The sequence below is a fragment of the Ambystoma mexicanum genome, chromosome 6p (assembly GCF_040938575.1).
Source record: "Ambystoma mexicanum isolate Mex_15411 chromosome 6p, UKY_AmexF1_1, whole genome shotgun sequence".
Classification (NCBI taxonomy): domain Eukaryota; kingdom Metazoa; phylum Chordata; class Amphibia; order Caudata; family Ambystomatidae; genus Ambystoma; species Ambystoma mexicanum.
Genome location: NC_090935.1, coordinates 1,150,267,334 through 1,150,283,282, shown reverse-complemented (window position 1 = coordinate 1,150,283,282; position 15,949 = coordinate 1,150,267,334). Strand labels below are relative to the sequence as shown.

At 41.2% G+C, this 15,949-nt stretch overlaps 1 protein-coding gene across 1 annotated transcript in view; it reads right to left on the bottom strand.

Annotated features, from left to right (window-relative positions):
* The window catches only part of PGM5 (phosphoglucomutase 5), a 1,026,992-nt gene that overhangs the window by 302,728 nt on the left and 708,315 nt on the right, over positions 1 to 15,949 (bottom strand). The gene's annotated exons all lie outside the window — the stretch shown is intronic.

The following is a 15,949-nucleotide window of genomic DNA, read 5'->3' as shown; positions in this document are numbered from 1 at the left end:
TTCTTATAGTTGAATGATGTGTTGATTTCATTTTAATTTGATGGAAGGTGGTTTTGCAAGTAGGTCCTGAAATGCAGGCCAATGAATGTCCTTGTAGTCCTGTGTACTTGCGCACTGGACAGGTATCCATATTTTGCAGTAGTTTCATTTTGATTTTGTCTTTGTTCACATACTGATTGAGGAATTGGCGTAAAGACTTGAAAGATTTTTTGGGAATGTTACAAATTGACGTGCATGGCCATTTGCATACTAGACGTTCTGATTCAGTTGAATGGAGAGGTAATTCTAAGTTTTCTGGGGATATTTTTGTAAGCAGTATTTCTTGTTCCATTATGGTATTATTAACTTTTTCATAACCTCGTCCACTGCTATGTATGGCAATTGTATTTGTTTGCCTTTGTTTGTATGCTTCTTCATTAAAATATGGTTCTGCGCTTGTAGTGTGACTCCACTCACCTCCACAGATATTTAAGAAGATATTTCTGTTGACATTTCGTTTATTGAGAAGTCTTTTTTTGTAATTTAGTCATTAGTTTTGTTAGTGGTTTCATTTTGTTTAACACTAAAATAAATAACTTTCTTTTGAGAAGGATTGCACTGTCTATCAAAGCTTCTAAGATTAATTTCCTACGATAGCTTTTAAGGGTTGTGCCTGATTTCTCTCCTATTTTTATAAGATTTTGAAGGACTCTGTGACAGAAAATGTTTGCTAAAATACTTTTTTTGGTATGCTTACTTGGCACTATATCAAGATTTATAGGGGCAGTTTTATCAGTAGTGCTAGCTGAATTCCTGTTAATTGTTTTCTGTTTCGTTTTACATTTTGATATAGGAGGCACAGTTTCTGCACTTGAAGCTTGTTTTGTTTCGCTAAATGACTGTATTAGCTGTTTTGTTTGAACTTTTTTTTAACACATTCTGCTAGAGATGGATGCTTATTTTGGACACTTCTATTTTCATTTGCTCTACTTCTGCGTTGCTTTCTACGGACTTGATTTTTGGTAGGCATTCTTTAGGGTCTGTTGAAATAAATAAAGAAGGTATGGGTTGGGGTGTTCTGCAATGTATGTGTGCTGTGTGCATGAGTGTCTGAGTATGATGATAAAGATGTATATGAGGGTGTGTGATTGTGCATTGGGCAACTACAACTAGTTGGGATGGGTGTTCTTGAATTTATGTGCTACCAAACTGGTAGACAGTAAGCTAGTGGTGTGGAGAAGTACACATAGTAAATCTAATGGTATACAATTAAAACAGTTGTTTGTTCTACAATATCAAAATTCTAGGGGCTGAGTTGGGTCATTTGTGCGCTGAAAAATGGGAATTTGTGTGCCATTCTGCCTGTAAATCTCTGTTTAACAAATGGGGATTTGTGGACAGAATGGTGCACAATCTCTATTTTTAGGCACAGAAATAGCATGAATTAACCTTACATTGTGTTTGAGTAATAGTACAAATATTATGGTGGTATTTAACTTACTTTTTTTCTGGAATGAGCAGGTTTCTTCTTAGTTGTTGTTTGTACTTCAAATTCTGCTGCTTCTTTTCAGGAGAGTGGTCTTCACCGCAATTGTAAAGGAAACAAATTAGTAATTTTGTTTGTATATAGCACGGATTTTAATTTAGACATTGATTTTTATGTTTTTGTACAAGTATTGTTGTTTGATATTTGAACATAGTGTGTGCATGCTATTTTGTTTGAGTATGTTAACCCTTTATATTGTACTTTAAATATGTTAGTTCAACATGCTTTGCAAATGTGTGTGTAAAAAGAAATTAAATAGCAGATGGTTTGTAAGTGACAGTTGATTATAGGAGAGGGGAAAAATGACAGTAAGTTTATTTTATAGGTTATACAAGCTAAAAGTCAGTTAATTTGTTTATATGAATCTATAAGAATTGTACATGTACTATACAGAAAATATGCATACCTGTAGTTTGTGTTCATGCATATGGATATGCATGCAGCTGCAAGTAGAAATCTTGGAGACTTGTACAGTATTTCTTGTAGAAGGTGCTTTCCAATGATATGACACTTGTACTCAGAGAGATTAACAGTACATTTGAAGTGCTGATCTATGATGATGCAGTTAGATGTAGAGGTCTTGGATGTGATTGGTGGATGGTCGTGTGACTGCTTAGCTATATCCAATGAGGGAATGGCACAGAAAGTGAAATGGAAATGGTAGAAGGACTATCCATGTTACAATATGTCCGCGGACATGGCAGTAGTCCGCGGACATCGCGTGTTACATCCGAGGATTTTGGGCTGGGGAGGCATGCAAATGAGAATGAGCAGAGCAAGGGATTGGTCAGTAACGTTTAGTGGCTGTGTTCTGCCGGAGAGAGTTTCTCCGATACTCTTTTTGCTGAGAGAAGAACAGTAGCCTTGGCTGTGTGTTTCAGAAAACAGATTGTTTGGATTTTGGGAGACTCGTGGATACATTGGTTGAAGGTGCATGCAGAAAGCTGTGGAATAGCTGTAGATCTTGGATTCCCACATGTGGAAGTGCACTGGCATGGAGTACGTGGAATGAAGTGGTTGGACTTGCTACCTCTCTGTGCTACTTTGGAGACAGAGCAACATCCAGCCATAATTGTAATTCATTGTGGAGGGAACAGTTTAGGACATGTGTCTGGAATTTCTTTGCAATTTGCAATGAAAAAAGGACTTGGGAAGGTCATGGACTTGTTTCCAAATTCTCAAGTAATTTTTTCACGGATTGCGCAGAGACAAATGTGGCTTCGTTCTTCTTCATTTGGTCCACAAATGGAGAAAGCAAGACGCAATGTCAATAAGGCTGTTTGTGCTTTTCTAAGAGATGTTGGCATGTCCTCTTTTCACAATGAAAATATTATGTTTCGTAGCACATACATTTTTCGCAGAGATGGAGTCCATCTTATTTATGCTGGCAATCAGATTTTTCTGAGAAATGTACAAAATGCATTGCAACCTTTTTTAGAATTACAGCATCCATTTTGTAGTAGGTGTTGAGTATTTCAAATTTTTAAAACACAAACAAACACCACCGAAAGGCTCTTTTCAGAGCCACCACTTCCTCCCACACAAAACTGCAATGGTTATGATAGGGCAGCACCCCAAACTTTTAGATGTTCGCGGACTGTCCGCGGACTTCTAAAAAATACAGAAGGCCCTGCTTCATTTATTTTCACTTCTATTTTTAAACTGTGAAAGGCGGCTCTGAAAAGAGCCTTTTTTAAAAAATATTTTTTTGTTTTTTTATACACGACACACTAGGAGAGGAGGGAAAAGGAGGGTAATGGGGGGACACCAACCACCAGGATAAGAAAGAGCGGGTGGAGAGAAGAAGATGTAGAGTGGGCCTTACTTAGGTAGTGAGCAGGTCTTCTCGTGCTCTGAGACCAGAGTCTCAAAAGCACTTCGAAGTCTCTCCCCCCTGCCGAGTACTGCGTCACAGTACATACACACAACTGTGACCCTCGAAAGGTAAGGGTCATCAGCATTGTGAATGGTCTGTGAGGCAGCTGGAGTAATACGCTGTCCCACAGGAGTGTTCCTTGTGGTGACAGGATCGGAAACAGAGGATGTAGTAGAGGAAGTCAACCTACTACGCTCTTCGCAAGGTACTACCTTGCGAATGGCCCCAGAGTGGAACGACCTTAGGTGTCGCTTCATAGTAGTCGTACCAAAGCTGTATGAACCAGGCCTCCCGCGAATGAGCACCATTTTGCACTCTTTGCAAGTGACTTGGTTCGCACGCCCCTTAGGTCCGTTACCTTGAATGGTAAATAACCGCCACACCCAAGACTCACGGCGAGTGCTGGTAGTAGGGACTTCCACTACCTCATTCTCGTCATCCTCTTCATCCTCCTCTGCATCCTCACACCTGTTCCCCTCTTCAGGCCCTTGGGGAGGTGGTGGTGGTGGAGGGGGTGGGGGTGGTGCTGAGGCAGATGTAGCACCAGGTGGCAGTACTGCAGCCATGGATGCCATCAGGTTTCAGATGAAAATCTGGAAAGTTGGCAGCAAAATGCACTGTGCTCTGTAAGATAGCCAGAAACACAATGAGAATGAGCTCTAGGGTGTGGCCTTTTATAGGGGTGCTTGTACGCGTTTCGCGGACACACACGCTGTCCGCGGACAGATCGAACACCAAAAAAAGGTTCAAAAAGTCCCAAAAAGTATGTAGAAATTCAGGATTACTGTCTGGGACTTGTGCTATGGTGATTTATTATTGAAAAATATTGTGGATTGCCTGAAAAGGTAGTTTTGAATTGTTTAGGCACACGAACAGTGTCTGCAGTCAGAACACACGCTCAGCGTGGGCGTGGTCACATGATAGCTTCGCGAACATGTCCGCAAAGGGAACCGGTGTCTGCAGTACACCAAATGCACGGGAAGTGTTTCGCGCATGTGCGTTGGTGTTCTATGGACACTGTTCGGTCCTGAAATTAATTAAAAGTGCGACACAAGCGAAACGAACAGTTACGAACAGGCGTTTGTTCTTAGAACAGTTTCAATCCGCTTGCGAACAATACGGACAGGCATAGCGTCCTCGGGACACCCCCATTTTGTTTATTTACGAACATCTCAGGACACCGCGTGTGTTCTTAGAATAGTTTCAACTCGCTTGTGAACAATACGGACAGCGTCCTCAGGACACTCCCATTTTGATTATTTACGAACATTTCAGGATATTGCTTGTGTTCTTAGAACAGTTTTAACTCGCCTGCGAACAATACGGACAGCGTCCTCAAGACAGCCCCATTTTGTTTATTTACGAACAATCTGGAACACTTGATGTGTTCTTAGAACAGTTTCAATCTGCCTACGAACAGCACGGACAGGTCTAGCGTCCTCAGGACACCCCCATTTTGGTTTTTTTACGAACGTTTCAGGACACCGCGTGTGTTACTTTGATTACGGACATCTCGGACACCGAATGTGTTCTAAGAACAGATTGGACTTGTTTGCGAACATTACAGACAGGCATAATGTTCTTAAAACATCTCCATTTTGGTTAATTGCGGATATTGGATATCCTGGACATCTCGTGTGTTCTTAGAACAGTTTCAACTTGCTAGCGAACAGTACGGACAGGTATAGTGTTCTTAGGACACCTCCATTTTCGTTTCTTCACGGACATTCCGGACATCCGCGCTGTCCGCGGACTTCTGAACTGCTTTTAAAAATAAAAAAAAAGAAATGAATTAGGATACAATATAATAATTTTACTTTATTATATATGGATGTTAAATTTATGACAGAGAAGGTGAAGCAGAAACTGAGACAAACACAGGAGAATTGGGGGTTTCAATAGGATTCATATGAGCTGATGAAGGGATGGAAGTCTCATCAAAACGTTTTGGTTCATGGAGAGGGTTTGGGGATAATTGACTGGGATATGGTGATGGGGTACAGGTACATGTGGGACAATGGTATGTAGTTTTTTGTTTCAAGTGATCCTCCACAAAGTTTTCTAAATTGTTGAAATTTTCCATGAGTAGGTCCATTTTTTCTTCCATGTGCTGGAGAGTCACTTTCTTTTTGTTTACATTTTCAATGTTTGTATGGTCTGTACAAAAAAAATGTGTATGTTAAATGTATATAAAATAATATTTATTAATTGGTTTATATAGTAAAGTGTCTACCATTAGGTTCACTATCTTCAGACATTTCCACACATGGGAAATGCTCCTCTAGCCACTCCAGAGTACTAGACATTTCTGTGAGAAAAAAAAAAACACTTTTTTTGTATCTAATACAGAAAGTTTAGGAATATATGAGTAAAATGCACTACACTTACTAGCTTCTGGTAAGGTGTGTTCTTACTGGTCTGTAGATCTGCTGTTGCTCTTAGTTGTGGAGTTTCTGTGAGGTAATCATGTTGGAAGCCTATCTTTCTTTTTTTGGTATATTCCATTTTAGAACATATTGTATTTAAATTAATGGTTAATGTGTTATATATATATGGGTTACACTTCTTATTTATTACTACATATAATGTGTATGTGTGCTGGTTTGTGAATTTGTACAATGTTCATATGTTATGATATAACAATTAAACATACCCCCCATACTTTTTGGGTAGTGTTGCTGTTGGCCGCATATGTCCACAGACATTAGAAGAGTTCGCGGACATCAAATTCAGTAGAGGGGGTTCAGTATATTCCATGTTACATGTACATAAAGTCAGAGGTATTATGGTTAAATTGCACTACTAAAAACCTATGAAATTGAGTAAAAAAACGTAGTTAATGGGACGTTATGGTGCCAAGTAAAACCGAAAAACCCCTGAAATTCGCCAATTATGGTAAGCTAAGCAACCGTAACTTGCCACCAGGGTGCACTGCTAAGACTAACTACCAGGACATCAAAGATGACATCACAAATGTTATTGATGACATCACTGATGACATCACATGTCTGGCTCACTCTTTTTTCCTTTACTGATATATCTAGTCCAGTAACACTTAGGAACTAAAAATTCAAAAAGCCCTATATTTGTACACTTATACTTCAAATATGTTCTTACAGTAATTCACTTAGGGTCCACTCAAAGCATATGAAACATATAAAAAGGGGAAAACACAGACTTGGAAGAAAGCAATGCTTTCTATGTATGAAGATGATTAGTAAGGTTATCAACAGTGTATTATAGTTCTGTTGTTTTTTTTTATTACTGTACTTTCCCTGGATATGGTCATATTTGTACACATTGCACGTACACTACTTTCCTTAGGGCCTAGTCACAATATGTGATAGTTATACATAGGGAAATAGTAAGATTGCAGCAGAGCAATCATTTCTGTACATGAAGATAATCAGTTAAGTTATTTCACTTTACCTGTATATGCTCATATTTGTATGTGTAGTTGTCTGTTTGTGTTTTGTTTGCAGTAATGCAATAATGTAGTTACTGATTTTTATTAGGTACTTATTATATATTTCACAGTATGCAAAACTCTAATAAGAAGGCATTTATAATTTTAGTATTTAACATTGCAAGATTATTAATATTGCATCTCCATCATGTCTCCTGCAAACTATGCCTATGTTACGACATATGTACCTTAGTATATTGTAAACAAAATCATAATACAATACTATTTGGATTAATTCATTGCTTAATGCACTACGTACCTCATGATATTTATTCTAATGATCCTTGACACTACTTTTAATATTGCAATAAGAATCCCAAGTATAGACTTTTCATGAAATGTAAATGCACATGTGATGTCATCAGTGATGTCATCAATAACATTTGTGATGTCATCTTTGATGTCCTGGATGTTAGTCTTAGCAGTGCACTGTGGTGGCGCGAGTTATGGTTGCTTAGCTTACCATAACTGGTGAATTTCAGGGGGTTTTCGGTTTTACTTGGAACCATAACGTCCCTTTAACAAATTTGTTTACTGAATATACAATATATATATATATATATATATATATATATATATATATATATATATATATATATATATATATAAGAAAACAGGTGACTTGCAAAGGTAACATTAACCTAAGGGGGCAAGTGCTTCACACTAAAGAGGTGGGCGTACGATATGTATATAAACACACTGTGTATTATTTGACGTGTGTTCTATTCGTTACCATATTACTTAAATGAACGTAAAAGAGGGATGTGGTTACTTATGATCATTTAAACACCTCTATGCAAGAAAGATCCCATAGTTAGCATGATGCATTCCTTCCCATAGGCTTCATTGTGAGGTGGGGAGCAGAGTCAGTATCATCTCCCTTCTGGATGCTCTATCAGCAGCATTAGATAGAGGCTAGTTAAAACATAAAATATAGGCAGAAAAGATTACTTTTAATTGTTTCTTAAAGTTGATCAAGTTTGGTTTGGATCTCAGTTCACCTGGCAGATTGTTCCAGATACCAAGACGCTGCACCGAGATGCTTTGATCACTCACCTGCTGATTTCTGAATGAATGCAGGGTCTCCAGAAGATGGTGCCAGGATGGTATGGTGAGGTTATGTTTTTCTAGTAAACTGATGTAGTCCAGGGAAGGCATTTCTAGGTTGGGTGGCCCCTTGAAAGGCCATTTGAGCCTGCACTAGATCCAAAGAAGTCTTTGTGATCGTGGGGTTATGTGGAAGTACAGTGGCGCATTTGGCACCATTTGGGCAAATTGGTTTTGAAGGACTCATCGTTTTTGAATTTGGTCTCACATGCAGTGCAACTATTAGCTGTTTTACCCCTGCGATAGCTCTTATGAGCGAGATGTTTCCGAGAGATAGGGGTCAAAATGTTCTAAAACGAAGCAATTAGCAAGTGGTAGAACCTGCCTAATGGGACACATGCAATAACATGTCTATATGAGAATGTGGTGGATTGTAAATAGAGGGGATTGGTTATTATACTTGTGTATATGAGCTGGAGTGACAGAAACTCTGTTTTAAAGCTTAGACTCAGTCAATTGCAGTCCATCCATGTTTTGATAGTGTTCACGAGGAAGTTAAATTTGGAGTTTTTGGGAATGCTAGTTTTAGAAAGTTTAAAGTACAACTATGTGTCCTTGGCATAGCAATGGTATGCCAGGCCGATCTTTAACAGCAGACCGTTTAGTGGCATTATATATATATATGTGAAAGGCTGGACCCAGAGGCGCTATGCAAGTCTTTCAAAGTTTGGAGATGGTAAGACCCTTCCAAGTATGACATGTGCAGTGTTTTGAATAAAAATAAATCCACCATTTAACTTAGTAGCGGACCCCAACACCCAGGCCACTGATGCCAATCTTTCTAAAATGATCTGATGATCCGGGCTGTCAAAAGCTGAAAATAAGTCAAGCGTGATGGGAGGGCATCTTGATGGTCATATATGTTCCACAGCAGAAGGTCTATTAAAGCTAATTCACTGCACCGACATGGCTGGAAGCCAGATTGTTTGCCGACAAGGAATCTATTGCGTTTTACCGTCTCTTGCAATTGTAAGGTGGCTGTCAGTTTCTATTATGTTTATTTATTTATTTTATTTGACATTTGTATAGCGCGCCGAACTCAGGGGCACCTGGGCGCTGGTTACATAACAGACATGATACAGTAGATACAATCAGAGCAGAAATAGGCTGGATGGCGACCTCAACTTCATGAGGTAAAACATGCCAATAATTGAGCCTTCACTGTTGGTGAACAGGTTGGTGGTGTGTTTGGGTCAAGGGTTCTTTAGTAGTGGTGTAATGCAGCATATTCTGAGAGGGTTGGGGTCTTGGCCCTGTGTGACGGAGTTGTTAATGAACCCCATAACTCCACCAAGAGTTCGTTCAGACAATCATTGACATCAGGAGTAGCGTATGGATTTATGGGGCATGAAGTGGTATTTCTTTGATCAATAATAGATCTCAGTTGCTCAGTGGTGATGGATCTCAATTCGTATTCGTGGCTGGCACAGAGTTCTAGATTGGGCACAATATGTTTGATAGGTGCTGTTTATTCTGGGGTGCTTGAGTGACATTGGTTCTTACTGTAGCATTCTGATTCCATATACTTTAAGATGAAACTTGGGGTTCATCCGGGCTTCTCTCTGTGGCCAATTCTTTGGTTATTTATGAGGATAATTGCTTCTTTCTGTTTCTTATTTTGCACCTGTGCAGATGATACTCACAACGTGGGGCTTATGGTGGATCAGGGGTAATGGACCACAAGACTGAGGGGCTTGGCTTTCGTCGGTCAGCCACGGGATGAAATATGACCATTTGAAACATGCTAACAAACTCGAGACTATGGACTTTAATCAATGGGGAGAGCTTTGGCCATCGCATTTCTGTGCTTCAGACGTGTGTCCCTGTTGCATCTTTTTCTTTTTCTTTTCAATATTTTTATCAACAGTAGGTAAATGATTACAGCAACATTAAAATGTGCAAGGACAACAGCGTTTGGCATACACCCCTGTCGTAGGGCCTGGTTCACAGAGCGTTTTCCAATAGGATGGTGCCACTATAAACACTTGTGTGTATCAGGGCCTTAGTCTTGTATAACAATGGGATTATGTACACTCACCCCCTTTTATGTCCAGCTCTTGTAGCAGAGTCTGAATGTATTGCAGGGGATGGGTGAAGATCAAGGCAGTAGAGTTACAGGGAAGACAGACATTCAGTAAAGTGCCCTACGGTAAGAAGTCTCTCTACAAGTCAGTGAGATAGTGCATCAACCTAAATACTCCAAAAAAGGGCTCCAGAGTGTTGCAATATCCTCAACCGGCCATGTAAAAGAAATGTAATGTTGTCACAAAACAATAATGATCGCACCGTAAACCACCAGTTGAGGTCACTGGGCAAGGTATCCCCCAGAATTTCCCAGCAGTAGGTTTCCTAGCCAATGAATGGGGCATAATGAAGCATGCAGTGGCTATACAGATGTGACTGGAAGGCCAAGGAGGATCGCCTGTGCACCTTCTGGGCTGGAGAACCCGAATGCATCTCTGACCTGCCAATGTTTCTAATTCCAGAAGCAACGAATTTTCATGCAATTCAAGAGAATATGTGATGGCGCGCCTTGCCCACAAAGGCTCCATCAAGCACAGCAAAGAAAACCAGTGTTTCATTGTATGCAACCGGACCGCTGTGTACTACAGTCCAAATGGAATATTGTAGTTGATTTCATTTCAATTGTGTACAGAAAATACTTGCATTTGAGGGTACACTATGGTCATGGGGACACTAGAGACTTCAGATCACCAGATCTCATATCCAGAATGACCCTTGTCTGCAGGGCAGGCAGTTGTACAGGGGTTTCTGTATTCCAGTGCCCACAAGTGCGCTTTTGTGGCATAATGTGCTTTTTATCTGGGAACTGGGAGTTCAGCCAGAGGAAAAATGGGACCTTTGTCTTCTGTGAATCGTTCCACCACCTCTGATGGCCTAAAGCAAGAGTAGATCAGGGGGCCAACGTGTCATTTCCCCTCTTCTTCTCTGCCGCTAGATACCACTTTCTCTCACCAAATGGAACAATCCTTCTGTCACAGCATTGCACCACTGTCTGCAGGATTACATTTTCCAGGGTCAAAGCAGGCAGGGAAGAATGTGGAAGCAATTCTGGCCTCTGTGCTGGCTTTGCTATGGTTTGTGTAATGAATCAGGAGTAAGACTCGGACACAGGGGTTGTTCGGGTGGTTGTTATAGACTTTTATTAAAGTAAAAAGAGGGTTGGAAAAAGACCTATCTCGTCCTATCACTGCAAGGAGTCCCCCCCTCAACGAAACTAAAGGATGTCAGTGTCAGAATGTCCAAAGATAAAGAGTTCACCGTCCTGTATCAAAAAATCCTAACCTGACTCTTACATGTTAAACTCTAAATAATGTGTAAAGGGGTATAGTCTTTCAACTGGCCATCTGTAGGTTTTTCCAATGTCCCTCACTTAGACTTTGGGAGATCCCAGGGTTCCTTTAATCCCGCAGCAGGGGGGTTATCCCTAGGTTATTACACTTTGATCGTCCAAAAAACCCTCTTGGACTGCTAGCATATAGTAAATCTGAAATTTAAATTTCAACTAGTTCATTCACAACATGCTTAATGTTAAACTTAAATGTATTGAATATTCATTTCTTAAGACATGTTCTCTTATGGTTCAGCAATTCAGATATCAACATCTTGTTCTCTTCCTAAATAGGACTTAACCTGTTATTCTTTACAACTAGGTTTCATATTCCATTTGAGAAGGTCCTGCATTGTGGTGTATTCTTCAGCTTGTTGGCTGTATGCCTATTTTAACTCTCTGTGGGCAAAACATAGTCAAACAATCATTTTATAAACAGCTTCATTTGATCTGTCTCTTGTAGCCACTCCCTGTTTTTGTACTTACTACTAGTACCTTTAAATGTATTTGGATCAACATGTTGTGAATGAACTGGGTGAAATTGAAATTTTAGGATTTCCAATGGTCCAACACAAAGTTGCAACGTTGCAAATAAAATATATAATCAAAGTGCCAAAAAGTTCCACAATTCTCAGGGGGTGGGGCTTCTCCAGAGTTCCTCAGCGTCCTTTCAATTTCCTCTCACAATTCCTGAGGAGGTGTTTCTCTTGTATTAAGATCTTCAGGCACTTTAATCAACACAACAACTAAAGGTGTATGGTTCCTCCTTTTGTTTATTTCCGATAATATGCTATTTCCCCATCCTGATGGTATGATTCCCTTTTACCCTGGATTTCACACACTTAATGGTTTTTTCCTTCTCTCCTTGATTCTCACAGTTTACTTTTCCACTCCAGGGGTGTGATTCCCTTCCCCTGGATTTCACACCATCAAGGGGTTTCTCTTTCTCTTCTTGATCTTTGTACACTCACAATCAGAATTCTCTTCTCAGCAATATGCAATTTTCGAGTCCAGGGTTCTATGACTTTCTTCCCCTGGATCTCAAATCCTCCAGGAGTTTTCCTCCTCTCCTTGTTTTCCATAATCTACTCAACTGTCCAGTCCGGGCGGGAGGGGGGGACATGGATTCCTTCCCCTGGGTTTGCCACTTCCAAGAGACTGCTCTTCCTCTTCTTGAATTTCACTGCTTATTTGCTCGGCATGTGTTATATGCGGCATGTGGTATATGCTGCAATGTGCCCCAGTGTCCCAATTCCCTGCTCTGGGCTCACTGGAGTGTAACGCTCACCTGATATCCACAGAACGTCACTCAGCCTGTTTGGACCACTCACGATCTCGAACCCTTCCCTGGAATCTGTTCGACTGGGGACTGGGCCTGAAATACAGGATTTCCAGATTTTAACTTTATTGTCTCTGGTTGCTTGACCCCCACTTCCCTTGAGGACCAAAGCTTCCCCTATGTCCTCTCCTCATCTTGTTTTCTTGTGTCGTGTGCTCTCCGTCCTGCTCTTCAGTGCAGGGGTGCGGCGGTTGATGTGGGCGCTGCGCGACCTAGTTGCTTCACTGGTGCAGGCCCAATGCGTCTGGGCTTGTTGTTGTATCTCCAGCCCGACAAGAGAGGTTTGTTGATTCTTGGTGAACTGTCCTTTTCTGTAACACGGGTTCCAGGTTGAACAGGTTTCAGGAAAGATACGTGGAACACAGGATGAATTGGCATGTTGGCTGCTAAGGCTAGCTTGACTGCTACTGGATTTATCACAGAGGTGATGGCAAAAGGACCTAGGTATCGTGGGCAGAACGTCCGGGTTCCTTTTATGGGCACATGTTTAGATGCCAACCAGACTTCGTCTCCAACCTGGTAATTGGGGCCTTTGCTCGACGCTGGTCAGCAAATTTCTTTTGACAGTTCTTAGCTTGGAGTAAATGTTCGACTGCCCTTTTAAAGGTTTGAGAAATGGTCACGTGCAGGGTTTTAATTGCTGGCATTTCCAAGGTAGTAGGGGCATCTCGTTCGGAAGTGTGTGGATGCCTGCCATATATGGTATAAAAGGGAGTCTGCCCAGTACCGGTGTGTAGAGAATTATTATAAGCATATTCAGCTATCCATAACAGGTCCGTCCAACTTCCTTCTACTCGATGTAGCATACAGCGTAGGTACTGCTCGAGCGTTTGCTTTGTTCTCTCCGTTTGACCATCAGTTTGGGGATGGTGACTGGTGGATAATCGGATGTCGATTTGGGCCATAGAACAACACTTCCTCCAGAAGTTGGACACAAATTGAGTACCTCGATCTGAGACCAGTACTGAAGGAAACCCATGGAGCCGTACGATGCATTCGAGAAACACTTTTGCCAAGTGGATGCGTTTGGGAGACCCTTAAGAGGAATGAAATGTGCCATTTTTGAAAATAGGTCCACAACCACTAGAATGATGTTAAATCCTTGACTGGGTGGTAAATCGGTAATACAGTCGAGGGATAGCGTATGACAGGGCGCTGGTGGAATTTCCAATGGTTGAAGGAGTTCAGCTGGTTTTTGCTTTGATGATTTATTTTGTGCACACACACCTCAGGATAGGATGAATTGGATAATGTCCTTACGCCACGTGGGCCACCAGTAACTTTGCTTTATCTTGGCTAGAGTCTTTGCAATTCCAGGATGGCCCTCGATTAAGGAGGCATGATAACCAGACATGACTTGTGCTTGTAGTTCTTTATTCGGCAGGAATAAACGGTTACTGAAATAGGGTAGTTGGATTTTTATTGTGTGATGATCTCCTTGTGTACTCCCCTCTTGTAATTGCTCGGGACTCATCAAGCTTCGTATTTCTTCATGTAACTCGCTCTGAGTCATGGTTTCTGTAATTCCCAGGAGTTTGTCATTTGGAATAATGGCTATTGATTCGGGCGTCTTGTATACCTGTTCATCAATACCCATACGGGAAAGAGCATCAGCCTTTCAGTTTTTAACTCCCGTAATCATGTTCAGCGAAGAAAAGGGCCCCGAGTAGTTGCCGTGAAGATTGAGCCTTTGCTGTTTTTAGGTACTGTAGATTTCGATGGTCAGTTATTACGGTGATTGTGTCTCTGGCACCTAGGAGATAATGTCGCCAGGCCTTAAAGGCTGACTTGATGGCTAGGAGTTCTTTGTCCGAGATAGCGTAATTGAGCTCGGGTGGTGTGAATTTACGCGAGCAGAAGGGGACAGGGTGTAATTGACCCGTATCTGGGTCCTTTTGTGAGAGAACAGCTCCCATTGCCATACTTGAGGCGTCCGTCTCCACCATGTACGGGAGGTCTGGGAGAGGATGACGTAGAATCGGGGCAGAAGTGAACCTCACCTTGAGTTCCCGGAAGGCTTTTTCTGCTTCTTCTTTCCATCAGAACCTCTTATTATATTTTCTTAGCAATGATGTGATTGGATGCACTATTTGTGAAAACCCCAGGATGAATCGGCGGTAGAAATTTGCGAAACCCAACATGCTCTGGACTCCCTTGATTGAATTTGGCGATGGCCAATTTAGGATAGCATCTACCTTGTGTACATCCATTCAAATTCCTTTTGGGGTGAGGATGAAACCAAGAAACTCCACTTCGGAGACATGAAATGAGCATTTTCCGAGTTTGGCATAGAGCTGATGTTGGCAGAGGTTTGCTAGAACAGATCGAACATGCTTTGGGAGACCCTTAAGAGGAATGAAATGTGCCATTTTTGAAAACAGGTCCACAACCACTAGAATGGTGTTAAATCCTTGACTGGGTGGTAAATCGGTAATAAAGTCGAGGGATAGCGTATGCCAGGGTGCTGGTGGAATTTCCAATGGCTGAAGGAGTCCAGCTGGTTTTTGCTTTGATGATTTATTTTGTGCACACACACCACAGGATAGGATGAATTAGATAATGTCCTTACGCCACGTGGGCCACCAGTAACTTTGCTTTACCTTGGCTAGAGTCTTTGCAATTCCAGGATGGCCCTTGATTAAGGAGTCATGATAACCGGACATGACTTGTTCTTGTAGTTCATTATTCGGCAGGAATAATCGGCTCCTGAAATAGGGTAGTTGGTTTTTTATTGTGTGATGATCTCCTTGTGTACTCCTCTCTTGTAATTGCTCGGAACTCATCAAGCTTTGGATTTCTTCATGTAACTCGCTCTGAGTCATGGCTGCTGTAATTCCCAGGAGTTTGTCATTTCGGAAATTGGCTATTGGATCGGGGGTCTTGTATACCTGTTCATCAATACCCATATGGGAAAGAGCATCAGCCTTTCCGTTTTTAACTCCCGGTCGAAACGTGATCACGTAATCATATTCAGCGAAGAAAAGGGCCCAGCGTAGTTGCCGTGAAGGTATTACCCAAATTGTTCGAACACAATTGTTCGAATTACCGAATTGACCGAAAGTCGAGGGTCCGAATTGACCTTTGCACAATTGACCGCACATATATATATATATATATATATATATATATATATATATATATATATATATATATATATATATATATATATATAAATATGGAAAAACAAGGAAAGGTGCGCACTCCAATTCTCTGCATGACCTTCCAGGCCACTGGTGTACTCCTCCGACCGGTTTCTGTGCCAATACACGTCGTCAGGGAGGCTG